Source organism: Odocoileus virginianus, chromosome 21 (genome assembly GCF_023699985.2).
Source record: "Odocoileus virginianus isolate 20LAN1187 ecotype Illinois chromosome 21, Ovbor_1.2, whole genome shotgun sequence".
Classification (NCBI taxonomy): domain Eukaryota; kingdom Metazoa; phylum Chordata; class Mammalia; order Artiodactyla; family Cervidae; genus Odocoileus; species Odocoileus virginianus.
This window is the reverse complement of record NC_069694.1, coordinates 24,039,538-24,064,203: the sequence shown is the minus strand read 5'-3', so window position 1 is coordinate 24,064,203 and position 24,666 is coordinate 24,039,538. Positions and strand designations below refer to the sequence as shown.

Genomic DNA, 24,666 nt, shown 5'->3' with positions numbered 1-24,666 from the left:
CAATAAAAAAAGAAAAAACCCTACTTCAATGCAAAAGGTTATAAAAGAGAGATATTCTTAATAGAATGCTTAGCATAGACAGAAAGTTGCAAATAGAACATTCTGGTGTCAAAAGGATGGAGAATGAAGAACAAAAAGAGAAGAATTTTTAAAGATAGAAATTCTCTCATTATGAAGATTGATTATTTAAGCAAAGTTAGTTTTTTGAAGCTTATGGACCTGTTATGTTTAAGATGGCAAACAACAAAATGTTACTGCTAATTAGACATCCAATGAAATGTCACATGGAAAGGTTAACTATTTTAAAGAATGTTATGTATTCTTGTAGTTAAAATGTCATTGTTATTAGTTTCAAAACAGAGTTCACTCACAAAACAGGAAAGAATACATGATACAGAGAGGGAGGCAGAAATATTTTACATTTTGTCCAGTATAGAAAAATATGAGAAAAAAAGATATAGTGAACGTTCATCCTTCATTTGAAACATTCACACTTGACCATATCTATAGTGACTTCGACCCAGAATTATTTTGGTTCATGCAGATCTGACCCCAGGCTTCCCCGGTGGCTCAGATGGTAAAGAATCTGCCTGCAATACAGGAGATCCAGGTTCAATCCCTGGGTCAGGAAGATCCCCTGGGAATGGCTACCCACTCCAGTATTCTTGCCTAGAGAATTTCATGGACAGAGGAATCTAGTGGGCTACAGTCCATAGTATTTCAAAGAGTCAGACATGACTGAGCAACTAACACTTTCACTTTTAGATTCTACCCCAGGCAGACTTGCAAACAACAAAAAGCATATGTGTGAAGGATCTATTATTTGCCAAGTACTGCCCTAGACACTGAAGAAGAGAATGAACAAATCAGGTGAGGTTCCTGGCCCCATGGAGGTTGTATTCTAGTGGAGGATGACTTACAATAGGGAAATCATCACATAATATGATGTCCTATAGTAATAGGTACTCTAGAAAGAAAGTAGGGTTCAGACACTGCTATTTCCCTGACTACACACTATAGTAATGACGGGTGGTTAAAATTTCTCTGAGGAGAGGGAGTAAGCATGTGGCTATCTCACGCAAGTGTCTTGCACACAGAGGTGGCAACATCTGGCCATGGTGCCTGGTCTTGCTTTCCCTCTTTGGGAATTTGCTGCCGTCTTTGGCCATTGCTGCTGTGGGCAGGTGACTGGAGAGAGAATTAAGAGTTATGTTCTGGGCACTGAGCGAACCACCTGAGGAAAGCCATCACATTTCTCCCTCCTAATCAGCTTGTGAGACAGGCAGAGCTACCTCCATCCTCCAGATAAAGCAAGTGGGATTCATGAAACTGATGAACACACATGCATCTCTCAGCTAGTAAACTCTTAATAATTTAGTTCCCAATCCAATCCTTGAGGATTCCCAAAGCTAATGATTTGCAGAAGTAACTATAACACTTACCCTTTAGTGAGAGCGTGCTCAGCACCAGCGATTTTCTATGTATGAACTAACTCCTTTGGTCCCCACCACATCTCTATGAGATAGAACTGTTCTCCATAGTGTTCATCAAGGAAACTGAGGCTACAGAACATGTCCGAAATGATGATGGTTCCACAATAAAAGTGAATCCTTGCTATTTCCTTCTCTCTTAGGAGCTTGTATATTTCGCCTGAGGTTATTGATTTCAATCATGAGTCAGAATCAATATGCTTGATTAAGAAATGCATTTAGGAAAGTAACAGAAATGTACCGATGAAATAACACAAATGTAGAATGTATAAAGATAGACATTGCATTTATTTTTTGGATTCACCTTAGAGTTTTTGTTTAGTCATTTTATGCTGACGTTTATTATAACATTTCCTTTCAAATAGAACCCACTGAATATAAGTGGTGAGAAATTCAGTGCGTCATACTGGTCTCTATTCTTCAGAAAACAAGAGGCTGTTGAGACATTGGTTTGTGGAGCCTCAGCTGCAAATGCTCTTAGAAAGCAGCAGTGTGCATGCCAACCGGTGCATATTCTGTAAGGCCTTTGTCTCTTAGGGATATTGAGCATCTATTAATAGCCTACATTTCCACTTTGTGGCAGAGGCAATATTTTAGTGATGAAGAGCTGAGGTTGCAATGCCTGCTCTGCAATTTACTACAGCTGATGTGCTGCCTACTACAGCTGTTTTTGTTAACTGTTCATTAGGTTGCTGAATGCTTATTATGGGTCAGGGACTATTCCAGGCACTTTGCATTTAATCTCTTTAATGGTTCCAAGACGGATTATTGATCCCATTTTATGGAGGAGAAAACTGAGCTCGGAGAGGAAAAATAAATTGTTAATGGCCATGCAATTAATAAACTGCAAAACTCTCACGTGAAGCCCAGATGTCTGATTTAACAGCCAGTGTTTCCTTCCCAGTGTGACTCTGTGGGACTGAAGAGGGATGGTAATGTGACCATGCAAGAGCCAGTATCAGCTTTGTCATGAGGGCTAGGCTGGTGGATCCTCTACAAGCTCCACAAGGCACTATTATCTCAGTGCTGTCAAATTCTTAGCAGTTTGGATGAGTGGCCCAGCCTAGGACCGAATGTGCAAGGACATATTCTCGGATGTGTGAGGAAGACTGAGGATATCAGAGACAAGGATGGAAATGTTGATTCTGATAGATGGAATGGGGACTGAATTACAAGGTGGGTCAAGGTCATCACGGGATGCCTTGGCCAGTTGCTTCACCTGAGGCTAAGATTCCTCCCTGTTCTATGAAATGGGAATGATCATACCTAACTCTCTGGGTGGTTACGATCAAACACGTGACTGGAAGTCCAGCAGCCAACTCCATTCCTGTGCATACACCAGACGCCCCATCTAACACTCTCCTGGCATTCTCCGTGGCAGTGGCCCTGGAGGGCCTTCTATCCAGGCCTTGATGTTAGGGAGAATAACAGACACACCTTGACATGACGACAACAGCACTTCCATAGACCCAGGACTTACTTGCCCCTAGAGACAACCCTGTCCATCTCACTCACCGTGACTGGTGGACAGTTACGACAGATTAGGTCCTGACAAGGCACAGTGGAAACTCCACCAGAGCTTCCCTTGGTGGCATTGTTGTTTAGTCACTAAGTCGTGTCCGCCTCTTTGGGACCCCATGGACTGTAACTCACCAGGCTCCTCTGTTCATGGGATTTCCCAGGCAAGAATGATGGAGGAGGTCACCATTCCTTTCTCCAGGGAATCTTCCCGAGCCAGGGGTCTAACCCACAGCTCCTGCATTGGCAGGCGGTATCCTTACCACTGAATCACCAGGGAAGCCCCAGGTGCTTCACTAGATGCTGGAAAAGCACTAAAGTATAAAGGTTCCTGTTCTCTTTGTAAGCCTAGATGTTTTCTTCTCAAATGCAATTCCCCAGAGGCTGGTCTACTAGCACAATGCTCCTGACTCTTCCTGACAAAGACCAGACAAACCAGACAAAGGCCTCTGGTTAGCCCTGGGTGCTTCCCCCAGGCTTTGAGTGGCTCCAGGAAACCTAGGAGCTGCCTAAGCCTCAGACTATTTACCTACTGCCAGGTAACCCTTCCTCTGTCTTCCCCCCAAGATAAAACAAGATAAAGTTGAGCCAGGAATGTGTGGGGACTATATCCAGTCACTTACTCATATGTAAAAATGCCTCCTATTTTGAGGGAACTCAAAATTCTGTTTCCAAAGCCTTTGTTTGCCAAATATCCCACTTCCTTGCTAAGCTTAAATTATATATTGCCTCTTTCAGACAGAGTTAGATCCCTATGAACCAGCTCAGTCAGACTAAGTGACTTTTCTGAAGATCACAGCTCAAATAGGGATGCACCTGAGGAGAATCTTAGTCTCAGAACAGCAACTCATTACAGCATGCTTCTCCAGTTCTTCTCCAGGGTTTCCCTGATAGCACAGTTGGTAAAGAATCCACCTGTAATGCAAGAGACCCCAGTTCGATTCCTGGGTCGGGAAGATCCGCTGGAGAAGGGATAGGCTACCCACTCCAGTATTCTTGGGCTTCCCTTGTGACTCAGCTGGTAAAGAATCCACCTGCAATGTGGGATACTTGGGTTCGATCCCTGGGTTGGGATGATCCCCTGAAGAAGGGAAAGGCTACCCACTCCAATATTCTGGCCTGAAGAATTCCATGGACTGTATAGTCCAAGCAGTCACAAAGAGTCAGACAGGACTGAGCGACCTTCTCTTCACTTCACTCCCTGCTCACTTCTCCAGTTCTACCATGGGCCTGCAAATCCCAGGGAATCTCCAATCACCTAAAGTCTGATTAGCTCTAATGCCTCATTCTTTGGAGTGTAGTCCATGAACTGGCAGCTTGAGCCTCATTTGGGAGCAGTTAATATTCATGAAAAATGCAGAGTGGCAAGCCCTATTCAGATTCAAGCCTGATTCAAGACAAGGATTCAACAAGAGCCCCAGGTGATCCACTGACACAAGGAAGTTAGAAAGTCCTGCCATGGCGGACTCCTTCTCTCATTTTCCAGGGAGGGAAACTCAGCTTCAGCCAAATGACTTTCCAGTGCATCCCACAACAGAATCCATTTTAGATTCCAGAATTCCAATTCAGCAGTGTAACTTTGGGCACCGTTGTGAACCTCTCTGGGCCTTTGTTTCCACGTCAGTGAAATTAGGGTATTCACAACTGCCTACTTCCTTCTTGGTATAAAATATGATGATACCTGTGAAAGCACCTGATGAATGTCAAAGGCTAAGGCAAAAAAAATGTGTGTGCCATTATAGCCAAGGAAACTATTTTGAATTTTCAAATATTGTGTGTGTGTGTGCGCGCGCGTGCGTGCATGCACACTTGCGTGCTCATGAGTCCTAGGAGCAGAACTGGGCCATGTATGACAATTTTTGCCCTACTTAATTGACAATGTAACCTAATTCTCAGACTAGTTGCCAAAAAAAGAATCCTTTCTCTTTTAAATCTCAGAAGGGCTCTTAAAATGGATGGGCCCTCTGGGACTCACCAATGTGTTTCCACTGCCACACAGTCAAAAAAGTCTAAAATCACAGGGATTTATATCAAATGGCATTAGATTTGGGGGCATGAGCTCAAGGGACAGACTTCATGGGAAAGGTGGGTGGCTTTTTATTTTTCTAATTCCTAAGAGCCACCCAAATCGAGTGTGGTGTAGAGGGGAAAGAGAAAGAACAGGAAAATAAAAAAGGTTGGGAGAAGAGGAAAAAGACAAAGTGGGGGAGGGTTCTGTTGACAGTATCCATCCATTCACTAAACAAATATTTACTGATCAGTTTCTATATGGCAGACATTGTTCTAGGTATTGTAGACACAGCCATGATCAAGGTCAGCAAGGATTCCACTCTTAGATGGTCTAGTGGTGATGGAGAAGGAGTCACCTGTAAAAGCAAACAAATGACCAGGACAACTCAGGATCATAAAATGTGCTCGAGGGGGACTTCTCTGGCTGTCCAGTGGATAAGACTTGTGCTTCCACTATGGAATTCAGGGAACCAAGATCCTCAGTTCTGTGTGGTGTGACAAAAAAAAAAAGAGGAAAAAATAGTATTACATATTAAAAAAAAATTTGCTTTGAGGGACATTGGGTGGAGATGGAGTTCTGCTTTTGATTAGGGGACAGCACCTTCAGGGTCATGGTCAGGAGTGTGAGCATCAGTTTGAGTGCAGTAGGGTATTGCTGCCGATCCAACTCATGATCTATCTAAGAGCAGAAATTACAGTCTCAGGATTCCAGCACAGACCCTCAGGTTCATAGACTCAAAGCAGGGGGACAGCAGCATCTTTCTTTTTTTCTACCTTTCATCCCTTTTTCCTTTCAGATGTTTATTAAGCACTTACTACACATCAGTTGGGCTTCCCGGGTGATGCTAGTGGTAAAGATGCTGTCTGCCAATGCAGGAGACATAAAAGAAGCAGGTTTGATCTCTGGGTTGGGAAGATCCCCTGGAGGAAGGCATGGCAACCCACTCTAGTATTCTTGTCTGGAGAATCCCATGGATGGAGGAGCCTGGTGGTCTACAGTCCATAGGGTGGAAAGAGTAAGAAATGACTGAAGTGACTTAGCGCACGCATGCATGCACGCGCACACATCAGTTACTGTGTCTGAGAGCATGAGCATTTGGTTCTCTTTCTTACCAAGTTTGATTCATCTCTGTGAATTAGTACCAGATACCTAATCAAGATCAATCAATGATCCCCCATTGCCAAGAGCAACTCCGGTTTGCTGTACTGCAGAACCTATAACATGTAAAACTAGGATTCCATCCAGCTATATGGAATCAGAATCTTTAGGGGTGGGCCTGCCCATGGGTGACAAGTGATGCTGAGAACCGGGCAAGCCTCTTCTCTGGGGCCCTTTCTGTGGTACCAGCATCTCATCTCTGCTTCCTCAGTTGCTCTTAGTCTTTGGGGATCAGATCGAAGCCCCTCTCCTATACCAAGTCTCATGAGCATCTGTAACTCACATTACTCTGAGTGCTATTCCTGGACTTACATCCTCATTGCCCTTCCCAGATGAAGGATACTGCCTTGAGGACTTGAGCTGATTCTTTAGCATTTGGCCCTTCCAGGATCTTGCCTCCCACTCAACAGAACTGTAATAAATGGTTATTGCTGATGATAAAATAACCTTACTACAGAGAAACCTCAAGGGGCAAAGATGTCTCCACTTTATTTCAGGATGGGAAGAAATCATCGTAAGGATAACAATGAATCAACGACACTGATAATGGTTAGTCTGTAATGAACAAACTGTGTGCTAGACACTGGGCCAGCTGATTGCACAACCTCATAATCTAAGCTATTCTTTATCTAGTCTTTACCTTCATGACTCTGAATTTGATCCTAAAATTCAGCAAATTCCATTTCCTGGTGGGAAATGCTCTTAGTAAACCTGGATTCCTAGAGTAATGGAGTGGTCCTTTTCAATCTCTCTGAACCTCAGTTTACATATTTGGAAAAATGGAATGATAAATCCTTGACTTTTCTCAAGGTTGTTGTGAGGGTCAAATGTGACAAGTGCTCTGTAAACATATTAAAGAAGGCTAGACATAAAAGGGAAGAAGAAAATTATTGTTTCTGGCGCAACACCAGAATTCCAAAAGAAATTGATTGTTTACTTTTCTGCTCCAGAATTGGATCTTATTTATTTGCAACATCGCCACTTTACTGGTTAAATCTGGACTTATCTCAGAATCAGGTCATAAGTGAAACAGAGTTTGATTCAATGTAATATTGGAAGGCTAAGAAGCCCAGGGAAACAAAATTCAATAAGCATCGACCAAGGTCCTTCATTTCTAGCTCACTTTGACAATAACCTTTATTTTTCAATTAATTAAACCAGCATTTCCCCTACTCAAATAACAGGCTAGACTTGGCAGGCCTTGGTGCTCAGCTCTCGCCTCTGCTTCTGTCTCCTTGCTAGCTCTGAGTGAGCTCTTCCATCCTGGCGTGGAGGGTGTTCACCCACCCCACCCGGCGGGAAGGAGAATGTTCACCATGCTTCTGGAGTGTGACGGCCACCAAGGGAAAGAATCTCTCTGGGAAACAGCCTTTCTGCATGGTGCAGCTTTGCCTAAACTCAGAGTTCAGGATGTGGCTCTGTGGGAGACAGGCTTGAGGGTCCCCCAAGGAGAAATGGAGGCATATTAACTGAGTGGAAACAGGAAACCCTTTTGTCTCCTGGATAATACGAGCACCAGTATTGGAGACGATTTTTTTTTTTTTTTTTTTTGGTTTTCTCTGTTTTTTCTTTTTTTTAACACTGATAATAGTCCTGAGAATGGTAATCTATAAAGTGTTAATACCTCAGTGTCAATTTGCCTATTAGATGTCTTTTCTGACAGGAAGGAAGTTCTGGGTTCATAGAATCCATATTTACATAGTCCAGGCTGTGTGTAAGGCCTTTCACTGCAGCACCTGACTGTTCACCATGCCTCCACGTGGTTAAGAACTGAAGGTCAGAAGAGGAGAGTAACTCCCACAGGTCACACAATCGGCAGGTGGCAGCGATGTTTTGAGCACGTATAAATGTGGCCTTTATTCTATTGTTCCTCATAGCTGTATCAAACTGCATCAAATAAGGGAAGTATAGCAGTAATAGTAGTGTTAGTCACTTAGTTGTGTCCTACTCTATGCGACCCCATGGACTGTAACCTGCCAGGCTCCTCTGTCCATGGGATTCTCGGCAAGAATACTGGAGTGGGTTGCCATGCCTTTCTTCAGGGCATCTTCCTGACCCAGAACCTGGGTCTCCAGCATAGTATCCTCTCAGATGGTCTCTTTACAATCTGAGCCACCAGGGAAACCCAAAGGAGAGTATACTAATTCTGATTTCTTGAAAGAGTGAGGAGGAACCCTGAAATTGCAATGTCTTTTTTGTAGCACCCCAAATCCTCAGTGGAAAGTACTATGCTTGCACTAGTTTTAAAAATAGTACCAGTCCCCTTACACATTACTCTGATACACTTTTTGTGGCTCTGGGGTCTTTCCTTTGGGCTTTCTGTCCATGTGGTTCGCTAATTGGGTGAAGCAGATTTCCTCTGCCACCAGTTGAAATATGGATTCTTCCTCCATCATGGAAGGAGATTTCCAGGGACATGGTTTTTACCTGGAAGATCTATAGCCATTAATTAGCCTGCCTCCCTGTTATCTCAGCTCCTTGCCTTCTTACCTTTTGCTTTTTCTCTTGATTCTGAGCTATGATGTTGAGTAGAAAGTTAGAAACTTGCCCAAAGTTTCATTTGGTTCCTTTGCTGTGGATAGTCTACTTTGCCCATATTTTCTGGCTAGAATGAATAAAGCTGGGTTCCTTCACAACTACATTGCTGTTCTCTGATATTGGAAAATATGCCACTCAGCCATTTTGCAGTCAAAATCCCCAATCCATTGAGGAGAGATCTAACTATATTTTTGGTGGTAATTTAACTCCAAGTAAATGCAATCAATACTCAGTACAAGTGAGTGTGATGCCATTAGAAGCTTTCCTCCCTTTGTAGGTTCACAGATTTAGCTTTTCTAAGCATGTGGTGTTGATGCCAATGAGATTATGCCACTGAATCAAATACTGCAGTTATTGATACAATCATATATTTTTCTCCAGGACTCTTACAAAACCCACTTGATTTCCCCAGGTCAATTTGATGCGTCAATGCTTAAGAAGAAAACTAATATCAAATGGAAGGTGCACAACTTTGCTACTATATTCTTTGATGTTTTTGCTCTACACTCTTCCTGTTATTCATTTCAAAATACTCACACTCATTTATGGAATACATTTCTAAACTGATACAGGCTCTATTTGTTAGGGATTGAATATTTGTGTCTCCTAAAATTCACATGTTGAAGCCCTCTAACCCCCAATGTGTATTTGGAGACAGAGCTGCAAAGTGGGACAAATTAAAGAGACAAAGTAGGTAATTAAATAGTTAACCCCACTAGGGGATTTCAGGTGGTCCTAGGGGTAAAGAATCCAATCCGCTTGTCAATGCAGGAGACATGAGAGGCAGGTTCTATTCCTGGGTTGGGAAGATGTCCTGGAGGAGAAAATGGCAACCCGCTCCAGTATTCTTGCCTGGACAATCCTGTGGACAGAGGAGCCTAGCAGGCTGCAGTCCATAGGGTCACAAAGAGTCAACATGACTAAAGCAACCTAGCACATACCACTAGGGGACTGGAAGTAGAGAAAAAAGTATGGGAGAGCCTGTAATTTAATGGTCACTGAAGAAAGCAGGTTTGCTTAACCACAAAATCAAGCAGGCTTGCTTAGTAACAAAAGCATTCAACAGAAGTATGAGATATGCCCCAGGACAATAAAAGAATTTAACAGCATGAGACCCACATCCTGTCCAATGAGCTCAGTAAGTTAATGGCCCTTGGGACATGCTCTCTGCACACATAAAATAATAATATCTTATGGAAAGGTGACATTATACTGAAACCTGAGATGATTTACCATTTTAAACATATATTACCACTTTTTAGCATATATTACCACTTTTGTGCCAGGACAGTCCTGGCTTGACTATGTAGGGACAAAAGGAGCCTGGCAGGCTACCGTCCATGTGGTCCCAAAGAGTCGGACGTGACTGAGCAACTAAAACTTTCACTTTCACACACTATATAATAATAGTAATGTAATTTACTGAATGAATGGATAGGGTTAATGAGATCCGTCTCTGTATTCCACAGTCACACAAACTCACTCTAATCTTATCCATTATCCTACAAATTTGGTCTTAAAGAGTTATCAAAACAGAATCATTATCAGTCACTAAGAATGGATCAGCCCAGATTCTTCTTCTCCTAGAAATGTGATTCAGATTTTGCTTTACTTAGAGTGGGTCATGCAGGTTAGCAAGTACAGTCACATGGAACACTTCCCTGTGTTTTTCTCAAGGAACAGACAGCCTTTCTGTGCAGAAATCATAAATCAACATCCTCATTTCAAAAGTCTATGTACATCAATTCTGCTTGATATATGTCTGCATACTCTTGGAGCAAAGCTATCTTTATGAACAAATATCAGCTCAAGTGAACACGGGAGCTCAAAATAAAAAGTGATAAAAAGAACATAAAAATCTGATGGGCTTCAAGTAATAAACTGGGTCCCCAGTCCATAAACAGGTGCATCTTCTGTGGTGCTCCAAATTGACTTCTAAAGATTCTGTTAGTCTCTCAGTCATGTCTGACCCTTTGCGACCCCATGGTCTGTTCGTGGGATTCTCCAGGCAAGAATACTGGAGTGGGTTGCCATTCTCCAGGGGATCTTCCTGAACCAGGGATTAAACCCTGCTTTCCAGCATTGCTGGAAGATTCTTTACCATCTGAACTACCAATGATTCTATACCCATGGACAAAAATAAGGTCTTTTTCTAAAGGAGGCTCGGCAGGGATGTGGGGAACCCCCTTAAAAAACATGGGTTTTAGTAAGCCTGGGACCTTCACATATGATATTTTGTGCAAACTGAATCCTGAATTAATGTCTTTTGATGGAATGATTGAGATTTTTAAAATCAAAGCAATAGATGCAAATTTAATGTATATCCAGTACTGTGCAGGGTGTAGACATGATTAAATCCTCCAGTAATTTATAGTTTGCTTTTATTCAATAAAGTATGATGATCATGATCATGCAAATAAGTCAATCAAGATAAAATTAAACAGTGGCAACAACAACATCAAGAGTGCCCCAGGCTTTATGGAATAAGCTGCCAACTAAGCTGGTCAGGCAGCAGCTGTCTTATGGGAAGTATGTGCTTTCACAGAGCTCTGATCACTTCATGCCCAAACTGTTGGCAGACATCACTAATCAGCCACCAGACTTCATCCTGCTGGGCCAAGATGCATCCCTCAAATCTTTCCCAATGCAGTGTTCTTGGCAGACAATTAGCTAGAGCTGGCTGGCAAGATGAAATCTATTTGTTAACCCTGTCTTATATTATTCCTCACATGATATGGTTTGCGTTCCCTGATCTTATTTATCACTCTCTTGGATTCTTGGCAGATGGTCTGGATTTTTCTCATTGAACATCTATTTCAAGCTCCTTCTGGAAAGTCATTCTTCGTTGTAGAAACAAGAAAGTTAAATACTACTTAACCCAGACTCCCTTGCAGCTAGAGATCTGTATTTTAGTTCCACTTGAATTTGGAACAGAAGGGAGAGAGGCAGGGCTGGGCCAGAGTTCTGAGATCACAGCTCCTGAACATAGGGTTCCATGTTCCATAGGGTTCCATGGCAGAGGTGGACTGAGTCTGGGAGCCAAGAGTTGTTCCTAGAACCCCCTCCTAGATCTGGTTCTTTAAGTCCTTCCAACTAGCTTGTAAGCCACCGAATACCTGGCACCAAAATCTTTTTCTTTTAAATCTAATAAAATGCTCCTGTTGTCTATAACTGAACACTAATCTATAGAGAATTTGTCCCTTAAAATAGCTATTAATATAAAGTCTGCCCTAAACCAAGTAGAATAGCTTTCTATTTCTACCCTTATCCAGAAAATAGATTTCTGTGAACAGATACTGATATCATGACAAGTACTGAAAAACTTCAGCCACCAGATATGTAGCTAAGAGTCTGACTTTGTACAATTCTCTCAATTTCTCTGAGCCTCAGGTTCCTCATCTGTGAAATGAGAGAAATGCTGGGCACATCTATCTCTAGCAATCTTTACACTTGACAAAATGATTTTCTACTATGGCTCTTTAAATAGCTAGTTATCCACGAAATTTTCAAAATCTACTGATCATCTACTCTGCATCTTTCTTGCATAAAGTGGATTTTTTTTAGTAAATCATTGATCACTGAAGAGAGAGTTGACCTGAAGTTACTTCTAAGATAAGAACCTTATAGCTTAAGGAAATTTTGGGGTTCCTATTTCCATTTTACAGATAAAGAAACTTAGGATCATGAAGAAGAAATGACCTAAATTCAGATATCTATGGGATGACACTTGTTTCTTATTCTACAAACAGTAACATCCTCCTTTCATTATTTCACTTTTACCAAAGAGAAAAGGGGAAGAATATAATGCAAAATTGGGTGCTTATTCTTTGAATGGAATGAAGGCGGTAAACTAATGTTTACATTTTTATTTCTCAGCAAAGCTCATTTAGTATATGACCAGCTCCTGTGCCATGGTTCTTTATGTCTTTTTGCTACTTATTCAACTTCAAACATCTAACATTTCATGTCTATACATGTTTGCATGCAGGCTAATTCACTTCAGTCATGTCCAACTCTTTGTGATCCTATGGGCAGTAACATACCAGGTTCCTCTGTCCATGGGATTCTCCAGGCAAAAATACTGGAGTGGGTTGCCATGCCTTCCTTCAGGGGATCTTTTGGTCCAGGGATCAAACCCGTATCTCTTATTCTCCTGCATTGGCAGGCAGGTTCTTTACCATTAGTGCCACCTCAGAAGCCCCTATACATGTTTATTTACATCCAAATTTGATTGTAAACTTTTTGATAAGTATCTGATCTTAACATTTCCAGTGAATTTTGATGCATCTTGTATCAGACAGGAATTCAATAAATGTTTGTTATTATTTACTTAAATTATACTTAAAAGCAAATAAAATTTTACCTCCATTAGGAATCAAGAGGATAAAAATTCATGGTACTTTTTTTTAAAGTCTGCTCTGACGCCATCATTATTATTATGTAGCTGTTGTTTTTGTTATTTTTCCCCAGCTCATTTAAGGTAATGTTCAAAATGTACATTCACTGTAGAAGAATAAAGTAACAGATTTAAAACATGAGAGACGATTAAAAAATATAAAGATAAGCATTATAATTCTTTTAGTTAATATATAATTAGTCAATGTGGGTTTTAAATCAGATATTGAACTTCCTAGTAGCAAAAGCTAGAAGTAAATCATAACATTTGACCAAAAACACACTGATTGGTACATATAAATTTATAAGATGCTTGAGATGATAGGTTTTCCTAGAACTGAGTGGAAAAGACCACTTAACAGAAGTCGGAATAATATAAACAATTACACAATTTTCATAACATCTATAATATAGAATATATGTTATCTACATTACAGCTCACCTAAGCCGCACAAAAGTTCTGATGTATGTGTTTACTAGTAGTGTTTCAATTTTTAAATGAAAGGAAGAGAAAGAGGAAGAAAGGAAAGAAAAGAAAAGAGAGATGAGAGAGAAAGAGTGTGAGAGACTGAATCAGGTTCGTCTGGATTCAAAGCCCATGTTTTGCTGCTGAACCAGTCACCTCCTTACCAACCAACATATGACCTGGAACAGGTTGCTTACACTTTTCCCCATGACATTCATTGCTCATGATCTTCAGATATGGAATAATGACCCTGTCTTCCCTGCTATAAAGGGTCCTGGAGACAAATATTGAAATGCATGTGGAAGCCCTCTGAGGTACTATGATAGCTATTGAAAATCTGCTAATTGCACTACCAATAATATTAACAACTATCATTAAATTACCGAAAAGAATATAGAATTATATAAATCAATAGTTTGATTTGCACATGGTATAAGAGATATTGCTAATTATTCTCAAATTCTCATGGTTGGTGTTCTCTGATTTCTGGCCTCATATCCTTTCAGAGGTGTAGCCAGCATAGGATGACAAAAGGAAGGGAGGAGTTTGCCTAGTGACTCTGTTAAGAGAATACTTGCAAAATATGTCTCAGTTTTATCTTCTGAGGAAATTTGGAGTCTAGGATTACAGTCGTACATGTCATCAGCCTGTCACAAAAAGCCACTACCTGGGCCTGCGGTTGCCTTAGTAACCTTTCTCAGCAAGCATTTAAGGAAACTGTCCTAATGTAAGTGTTGTAGAAAGAATCCATGTGATATTTACTAGACTAAGGAGATTCACTTTCATGGCCCAAAGGATGCGGTAGGTGGGGTTCCTAATGGCTAGTGAATGTCTTCCTTAGAAGAGCACTAATCCAATGTAACATCTACAAAACCTACCACCATGCTCATTTCCATGGAAAATAGGGTGCTTAATTGAGAAACGCATGGAAAGTAAAGATTTCTACAAAATTCAAAGGGCAAAAGAAATTCACTGTACTATCTAACAACATCACGTTATTGAGTAAGCCAAGGAAGTTACAAATTCCCCTGGAGGCAAGAATAAGGGCAGACTTTTTTCCCTGGTAGCTCAGACGGTAAAGCATCTGCCTACAATGCAGCAGACCGGGTTCGATCCCTGGGTCGGGAAGATCCTCTGGAGAAGGAAATGGCAACCCACTCCAGTACACATGCCTGGAAAATCCTGTGGATGGAGGAGCGTGGTAGGCTATAGTCCACGGGGTTGCAAAGAGTCAGACACGACTGAGCGATTTCACTTTCATATTTATGTCTAACTCTATAATAAAAACTGATGAAGAGGACACAGGAAGTGCAGTTTCCTTTTAAGAAGATCTCAGTGAATGTATCAACGAAATTGAGAGAGAAAGGAAGATTTTTAGACCAATCATTTCTTTGTTTCCCTTGCTTACACAATGTTTTACTGACATCATAGGTTGTTAGGGTTAAAAGCAGGGAGGCTTGTTTCCAGGCAACCATTCAGAGAACAAGGATGAAGGTAGCTCTGTTATCTTTAATCTGTGATTTTAAAGATTTCCCTGGGGATCATTATTCCAACAGCAGGAAGGGGAAATCGTGAAGGAGCCCACAGGAAGAATGTATGGCTGTGTTTAGAAGTGACCTCATCCATTTCTGTTCTCATTTATTGGCTGAAATTCAGGCACATGGCCAAATCTAAAGGCAAGGCAGGTTGGGAAATGTAGTCTAGCTGTGGATTCAGAAAAGGGAAAGAAGATGGAAATGGATTTTTCTCTGACACCTTGTTTCTTGCTATTAATATAATCTTAATTTTTTGGTAATTAAACTTCTCACTTTATGGATTGTCCTAGAGGTTTGACATTCCTTTGAAATGACACTTTAGAATAAATATTTTTTATAAGGGGCTCATCTATATTCATGCAAGATTTTCTGGATATCTGTAGATTTCTTAAGCCCACTATTTAATCATATGATTTTTCAATGGCACCTTGGGATCAGGGACCAATCATTTCCTAAATGCCACTTATTTGCAGAAGTAAGCAGCAGCATCTTTCTTAGAGTTTATTATAGGACCACTTCAATAAAGCTATTTGGAAGACAGGCACACCTCTAAAGTAATCTAAGCCAAATTAGCCGATACCTGCAGCTGACAAGAAGGATAAGAGTATTCAGTCCTGCTCCTGTCTCTGACATCAAACAGTGTCTGGAAGAGGCATGTTGATTTTCACCAGCATGAATATCAGCAGTTGCAGACACCTATTAGGGGAGGAAAGTGATGGACAAGCACGGCCTATAAAGAGATTGACATTGCTGGGCACGGTGCTGAGGATTAATCCTTCACCGCTGTGGGATGCCAAGCCAAACCGAAATCCAACCATCATAGAACACGTTCAAATCAGTAAGTCTATACAAACCTCTAAATGATTACTTTGAGCAGAGGGGAAGTGTTCCATTTGCTACCTGCTGTAGAGAGTTTAGTTGCTAACACTGAAGAGGGGAGAAAGGTTTAAAATAAGCTATTTTTCATATGCTTTAAGACCATTATTCAAGAATAACATGAGAGGGTAGTTATAAAACCCAAATGGATGACACACTCCATTTCTTGTCTTCTGACAATAAATGGCCAAAGTGACTTCTGTACTTGGAAGTAATTCTATTTAGCAGTGTTTGTTCACTGTCTTCTCTTATTACAACAACCATCCAATAATGATGCACACTTAGGATTTAACTTGTTTCAGACAGTGACTTTTAGGTTTCTTTACAGATGAGCACAGGTTAGGATTGATCATTGGTTCCATAATGCTCAGTGCTCAGACTGTATCTGAAAGAAAGAGTATGGATAGGAACTGTTAAAAACTAGTATAAACTTATTCAAAAGGAGATTAATTAATACAGTTCTTTGTCCTCTTTTTTTTCAGTCTTTGTTTTCTTCCTCCACCTGGAAAATTCCTAGTCATCCCTCATAGCCCATGATGCTGTCTCTCTGAAGCTCTTCCCAACTCCAGTAAAAAGAGCATGCTGCTTTGTCTTCTGTTTTTATCACACTACTTTCATCACATTTTATGATGTATCTCTTCTCATCTTGAATTCTTTAGGAAGGAAGCCATGTCATTAATGGAATCAGCATATGGCTGTTAAAAACAGGGTCCTCAACTAGACAGCCTATTATCAAACACTGTTTCCACAGCTGTGCCACCGTGAGTATAATCCTTAGTATCATCTGTAAAATGAGGAAAATGGGAATACCTGCCTTGTTGTGTCATTGCAAGCATTAAATGAGATAGTAATATACAAAATGCTTTGAATAGTACCAGTTTCAGTTAAATGTTTGCCATCATTTCTTTTTAATATCACCATGTCTTTAACGTCAAGCATAAAGTAGATGCACTCTGATTGTGTATTAAAAAAAAAGAAATTATATAACAATTAAACACTCTAAGGTATTTACTTTTGCATAGTTCTTCAAATAGTTGTGAGGAAATGGGAACACATATGTGTTCAGGTACTGAGCTTGAATGCCCCCTTATTCTAAATCATAGTTTCTTCAATAAGCTTCCACTTATTTTCCTAAAATATCTTATAAATAATCAAGAGTATTTGTAAACATATTTATAGCCTATGGAGTTCTAAAAGAGAATTCAGGCACGGAGCAGTGGCTGTGGTTGGCTAGATTCATGTTAGATGACTTTCTTCAGAAACATTTTGACAAAATTAGGTATAACCTAGGAAGCAATAAAGAATCTGCTCTTCTCATTCACTTTCCATTAGCTGGCCCTCCTGTGGAGACACTAGGTGCTAATTCCTGTTCTGCCTCCTACGTGCACAAGTCTGACAGTGAATTTTTACCCATAAAATTTTTTTGCCATCTGAACAGAGAGTGGGAACTCAGGTATACGTGCAAGGCATGGGGATTCATGCAAAGCAATGTCCACGTCCTGAGAACTCCGTCTAGGAGAGGCTATAATCCACTGAAACTGCTCGAAATGCATTCATTCATTCAACTAGTACTGAGAACTACAATATTATGGCATAATTTTAGGGGCTAGGAATCCAGTGGTGAATAACTCAAGAGTATAAACAACAGACAGACCAAAAGCAAAATAAAATCCATTGGAAAACAATGATTCACTGTGGGGATAAATGAAACAGAAAAGGGGGTCAGATAAGGTAGGAGGCATGCAATTTTAAATGGGAGGATCAGGAAAGGCCCCATGGAGGCTTCTGAGATTTCTGATCATGTGTGCAATGGACTGAATGATTATAATGTTGTCCCCACCTCCGGTTTATATGTCAAAACTGTAGCCCCAATTTGATAGTATTTTAACATGGGCCTTTAGGAATAATTAGGTCACGAGTGTAGAACCCTCCTGAGTGAGACTGGCGTAAGAAGAGGGCAGAAAGCCAGTTGGCTTTTTCCCACCACATAAGAATACACTGAGAAGTTGTCAGGATGCAACGTAGAAAGGGGTTCTTACTGGAACCTGGCCTTGCTGGCACCCTGATCTCAGAATTCAGCCTCCAGAACTGTAAGAAATGTTTCTAGTTTAAGCCACCCAGTCTATGGTAATTTGTTACAGTGGCCGAATGGACTCAGAAAATGTTTGTGAAGCACATATATGGGAGAGCTTTTGTCTTTTTGAAAATAGAGTCTGTTCTTTCATGGCGTAACTTATTTCATGGAAAACAAATGTTTTTAAACATTTGCCTATCTAATACATTTTGAATACTGAGGAAAATTTTTTTCATTGCTTTTCCCCTGTATAAATAGCAATGGATTTCTCAAGCAATCAAAGAGCTCAAGAAAAAATAAAACAGAATTTTAAGAGGTCAGTAAAACTTAAGGTTACATTTATTAGCTTTCAATAACAATTCCCAAGACAAATCACAAAATTCGAAATAACAAGTTGGCTTTATGTTTGGGATCATTTAATAAACAAAAGGAATATTTTCTTAAAATTTTCTGAAAGCTCAAATTAAAAATAACTAAAAAGGTATTCTGCTCCATCAAGGTTCTGTCTCTGTGTTGTACCACAGATGATGCAAAATTCTCTTTGTGAATAAAGACTTAACTTCTGGGCCTTTGGAAGACACTTATGGTTTTGAGAAATTAATACACTTATCTCCACTGAAAAATAAAAGGGTCCTCAAACTCATCAGAAGCAACAATTCAAATTATTACTGAAAATGAGCATAAAATGTCCATTTGGAACATGCATGGAGTATTTTAAAATATGGAAATTGATTTCAATAACTCAGATTTACATTTAGTGCTTCATAAACTTAAGCTGCCTTGCAATCACTTGGGTGCTTGTTAGAAGTACAAAGTGTCAGGTCTGGTCCCAAGTTGTGAATGTGAAAACAGAACCAGAGAATCTGCATGAGAATCAAGCACCCGGGATATTAGGGTCCCAGGGATCCCCAGATGGAAAACAATGGTCTTGGAATACAATAAAAACAAAGAAACAAAAATCCACTTCTACTCAGGAAAGAGTAAAGCACTGTACACAAAATCCTGAATATTTTCACACACTTTGATTAGTGGCTCAGCAGTAAAGAATCTTCCTGTAATGCAGGAGACGTGGGTTCAATCTCTGGATCAGGCAGATTTCCTGGAGAAGGGCATGGAAAGCCAATCCAGTGTTTTTGCTTGGAAAATCCCATGGACAGAGGAGCCTGGCAGGCTGTGGTCCATGGGGTTGCAAAGTGTTGGCCACTACTGAAGTGACTGAGCATGCACACAATTTTATAATTAATGATCCAGGTGGCTTTGACTCATAAAACTAGCACTTTCTATTTGGAAATTGTCAAAATATCGGTGTAAGGCAAAAGTATTCCCTTCTCATTTTCCTGTCTTCCCTAAACCATCCTGGCATCATTGGACCCTCACTTCTTTCTTTGGGGAGAAATGACTTAACTGATGGGTAAATATGAAAAGGATAACTTCCCTGTTCTGCTTAATTTCTCTCCATTTTCACTCTGGAAGCAAACTGCCCAATGAGAGCAGGTCTGTCCTGTGCTCCTCCAAGCCTAAGTCTCCCCAGGCATCACCACCCTACCCAGGCTATGTGCGAGGGTCCATCCAGGGCAGCATTGCCTCTGACTGAGAGGTTCCCTAATTCTGGACCAGTCAGCAGGACCACGTGGCTCTCATACCATGCTGCAGCCTCTGACCTGGTTTCTATCATTAGCAGACCACATTAACACAACACACACCCACTTCTTTGTGTTAGTTCTTATTCCTTTAGAACAAGGTGTGGGTAAGAGGGGGTGATGCTTATCCTGCTCCTTTCAGAACCTTGAGAGTCAGAGTCAGAAGGATTGTTGTCAGATACACATGTCAACATCACAGTAGCCATATTGGTCGTTGACCCAAAGATTGAAACCAGCAAGCCATGTCTGTACCATTTTATTTAAAAACAAGCCTACAATGTTGTATTTCTTTTATCATTTTATTTATTCCATACTAAAAAAAGAAAGAAACTGAAAGTAAAAATTCATACTATCCAAGTCACACATTGAAGTGTTGAAAAGTACTTAAAAATTTATACGCAGCAATAACACAGGTTTATGACTAACTCTCAATCTCAGCTTTAGGATGTTTACCCAAATCTCTAAAGTGTCATTCAACTCATCTATTATCCATCTGATTTGCACTTACAACAGGCATAAACATTTAGTTAGAATATACTGACAGCACAATATTGGAAGTCATTTCATTTCTCTAACCTTCAGTTTCTTCATCTATAAATATTTTTTTTCTCTTCATATATATTTTTCCAGTTTTTAAAATTTCATTTTTTGGCCTCACTGTTCAGCATGTGGGATCCTACTTCCTAGATCAGAAATCAAATCCATGGACCCTGCATTTGAAGCATGGAGTCTTAACCACTGGACCACCAGGGTAGTCTCTTCTCTTTGCAAATTTGTGGCAAAAATATAATGGGAGTATCTATTGTAGTGATTTATAAGTAATAAAAATCATTATGAATTATTATTACTTTCATGAATTAGTATTTCTATTACTCAGGAATTTGATTTTTCTTTTTTTCCTCAAGGAATCAAGTAACTCTGCTCTATGTATGCAGTGTGTTCAGTCATATCTGACTCTTTGCGACCCCAGACTGTAGGCCTCCAGGCTCCTCTGTCCGTGGGATTCTCCAGGCAAGAATACTGGAATGGGTTGCCATTCCCTTCTCCAGGGGATTTTACTAAGCCAGAATCAAACACACATCTCCTGTCTCCTGCACTGACAAGCAGGTTCTTTACCGCTAGTGCCACCAAGAAAGCCCAAGGAAATCCTAGGTGCCCTGGGACAGGTGCTCTATACACTGTGCTGTGCTTAGTCACTCGTTATGTCCCACTCTTCGAGACCCCCATGGACTGTAGCCCACCAGGCTCCTCTGTTCATGAGGATCCTCCAGGAAAGAACACTGGAGTGGGTTGCCACACCCTCCTCCAGGGGATCCTCCCAGCCCAGGTATCGAACCCAGGTCTCCTGCCTTGCAGGCAGATTCTTTACCAGCTGAGCTAACTGGGAAGCCTGCTCTATATGCTATGGACAGTAAAAACAAACAAACAAACATAAACTCATGTTTTCTGTGCTCAAGAAGCTTTTACTTAAAAGAAGAGATGCAAGAAACAGTGGAAGCAAAAAAAAAAAAGAGAGAAAGAGAGAATAGGAGAGTGGATTTTGTGCAGTAAGAGTTATAAGGAAAGAGGAGAGTAAAGACATGAGAGGAGAATGCGTTCAATATATATAAAGATATCCTAGACTTGCATGGATGGAAGGGGCAGGCAGGTAATTTCAGGAAGGCAGACACATGGGCAGAATCAGACAGGAGCAAACATGCTGTGAGTGCTCCAGTAGTCAAGCAAGATGATTTCCTGTCTGTTGGCAAGCAGCTCACTAAGCATTGTTCTTCTCTTCAAGGTAACGAGGATGCATACCAACATTTCACTTACGATTTTTTATAATAATCAAAATATGGCAAGCATATGGTTTTTAAAGATCTCTGTAAAAAAGTCTCTTTTGATTACCTTTAGCCAACTTTTCTAGCTTTCAAAGGAAAAGCAGAGCTAACATGGACCAACCGGTGGTGTGACAGGACAAGAGCAAGTCTAATTTTAAGGTTCAGAATTCTCTCCTACAAAGGACACTTGTCATCAAGTTAGAAAATGTTTGGGGAAGATTATTTTAATTAGGAGGCATAGTACATAAATGGGCTTTCCCAGTGACTCAGCGGTAAAGAATCCACCTGCAATGCAGGAGATACAAGAGACATGGGTTCAATCCCTGGGTCAGGAAGATCCCCTGGAGGAGGAAATGGCAACCCACTCCAGTCCTCTTGCCTGGAGAATTCCAGGGACAGAGGAGCCTGGTGGGCTGCAGTCCATGGGATCGCACAGAGTCAGACTCAACAGAGGGATTGAGCGCAAGCTCAAGCAGCACATAAATGACCCCTAGCCTCCTAAGGGTTCCAGGGGAGAGAGATCTCTCATTGGTTTACTTTGTTTCAACTTTAAGTAATCTTATTTAATCAAAGAGACAATGCAGACGAGGAAATAAAAATGTCATTAACTTTGTTGTACCTCTCTACCTGGGATTTGCTTTTACTCTTTCCCAGCATAGCTATGAATATAGTCAGCACTCATCCACATTTTGGGGAAAGTACACAAAGAAGGAAATCAGTCCTAAATATTCACTGGAAGGACTGATGCTGAAGCTGAAACTACAATACTTTGGCCACCTGATGCGAAGAATTGACTCATCGGAAAAGACCCTGATGCTGGAAAAGATTGAGGGCAGGAGGAGAAGGGGACAAGAGAACGAGATGGTTGGATAGCATCGTCGACTCGATGGACATGAGTCTGAGTAAGCTCTGAGGGTTGGTGATGGACAGGGAAGCCTGGCGTGCTACAGTCCATGGGGTCACAAAGAGTCAGGACTGAGAGACTGAACTGAACTGAACTGATGCAAAGAAGCAAAGCAAGGAAATGATGGCCAATTAGTCAATTCCTATCCTATATCCCTGTATATATCTGGAATTGTACTCCAGTCAATAATGGTACCTCTGTGCCTTTATGATGCAAAACATAAAGCACATCCCAGAGTGAAGAAGATAGCACTGCAAGGAAGCACCACTAATGACATCATTTATAATGAAATGAGTGAAAGTTCTTTAAGAGGAGGTGACATAGTATAGATGTCATGGCATAAGATCTCAAGCAATTCCTGTTCACTTCAAAAATCTCCCTCCTTTCCTAGCCTGAGGAAATTCATTTAAAGGAGCTGACAGATTTTCCTTAAATAATTATTCCAGCACTTAAACTGTTCCCTAAAGAACAGTCCTTCTGGAATTATGGTAGGGTGAGATTTGTTTCAGGCAAACATTTCTAGACTCACCTTAGATAGCCACTGGCAAGAATGGTTCTTATTGTTGTAAAATGTGTGCATTTGAAATATATTAGCTAGGCAGGTCAATTTAGAGGTTCACAAAGATTTTGCAACTACAGAATTTCTTTGCTGATTCTGCATCTTCATTGAATATGCCTAAAAAATACCAACAAGATGCTAAGCTATTCATTCATTTTATCATTGATATATTCTAGGAGAGATATATAACAATACTGAAGGCAGTGTACTATTCTGATCATTATATTTTTAGTCTAAGATCTTGTTAGGGACCTACAGCTTATGTGCAAATTTGTAATGGAGATATATTTTCTAAAAGAGTTTAGCTTTGCAACCTCTGTCGTCACAAAGGAAGGCGTTCAGGTCATTCCCTCTGTCTCTGTGAACATTTTCAATAACAGGAAGGAGTTAATTCTACTTTTCACTTAGGTGATGTTAAAAGGCTCTGCTAATTTCTCCTTCAATGCACCAGTGATATTTAGGAATTGCTGAATATAGTGAAGACAGATGTGGGATTTGGGTGTTTGTTCAGGTGCTTCTGGTTTCTAATTATTTTATCATTATCCATTTCCCCCTGTAATTTGTTTAAATTTGGAATCACATCACCAATACATCTCATTGCTGCCAGGTCTTCAATATTCTCCTGTTTATTCATTAGAGAGTTTCTGTTACCAAGTCATTAATAACCATGAATTTACTGAGACATAAAGTCACTCATGTACTTAGTTCTATTCAAATAGATGTCTGGAAAAGCACTTATTCCAAATATACTACCTTGACCTTTCTAATCCGGGAACCTTAGATTATTTCTTCAGTTGTAGAAACTTAGGGGGAAAAAGGCTTCCCTGGTGGCGCTAGTGGTAAAGAAGATGCCTGCCAATGCAGGAGATGTGGGTTCAACCCCTGGGTGTGGAAGATCCCCTGGAGGGCATGGCATTCCACTCCAGTATTCTTGCCCGGAGAATCCCACGGGCAGAGGATCCTGGTGGGCTAGCATCCATAGAGTCACAAAGAGTCGGACACAACTGAAGTGACTTAGCACAGAGGAAAGAAAGAAAAACAACCTAGCACTTACAAGGAAGGTTGGAGAGAAAAAAACATATGAGTTCTAGCTTCTGAAGTCTGTGGTTGATTCCAGTTCTGCTATTTGGTTGCTCAGAAATGAGACACATTCCTTAGCCCCTTTGAACAAATGTTTTCACCTATAAAAGTGGTTATTGAAAATAGCCTATACACTATCTGATATGTGGCAGAACCCAGTCTAGTATAAATTGCAATGCAAACTGTTCAGAATCAGCATAAGGAAAATTATGTTTTTAGCAGTTCTGCTCTCAATGTTTAGGAGGCTTTCTACCAGAAGTTTTGTAAGAAGGGATAGTGAAGCAGTCATTCAAAAATCTGAGTTACAAAAGGGTCTGTGCCTTGATTCAAAACCACTCTATGATTTTGAAGATCTATGAGGTTGACATTTGATTACCTTGATCTTATGGATGAGGAAACGTGTTCAAGAACTTTGGTGACGCATAGAGCACATAGCCAGCATGTTTCAGGGGTAGCAATTGACCAGTGTGTGTCTGTTTTCAAGGTTCTGTGTCTCCTAGACTCAGTATTGTCCTGCCCCTAGAGCCAAGTTCTACCATTAAGTCACAAAGGAACTCTGTAGAGCTCATTACTTTTTCATGACCTGTAATAGGGACTTTGAC

At 40.6% G+C, this 24,666-nt stretch overlaps 1 protein-coding gene across 5 annotated transcripts in view; it reads right to left on the bottom strand.

Moving 5' to 3' along the window:
• The window catches only part of KCNIP4 (potassium voltage-gated channel interacting protein 4), a 1,244,828-nt gene that overhangs the window by 185,288 nt on the left and 1,034,874 nt on the right, over positions 1 to 24,666 (bottom strand). Inside the window, exon 1 of one of the 5 annotated variants that reach the window (XM_020882741.2) lies at positions 24,441 to 24,537. The exons of the other annotated variants lie outside the window; for them this stretch is intronic. The gene's annotated coding sequence lies outside the window, so the exon portion shown is untranslated. Of the gene's footprint in view, positions 1 to 24,440; positions 24,538 to 24,666 lie in introns of those variants that run through there. 5 annotated transcript variants of the gene reach the window in all.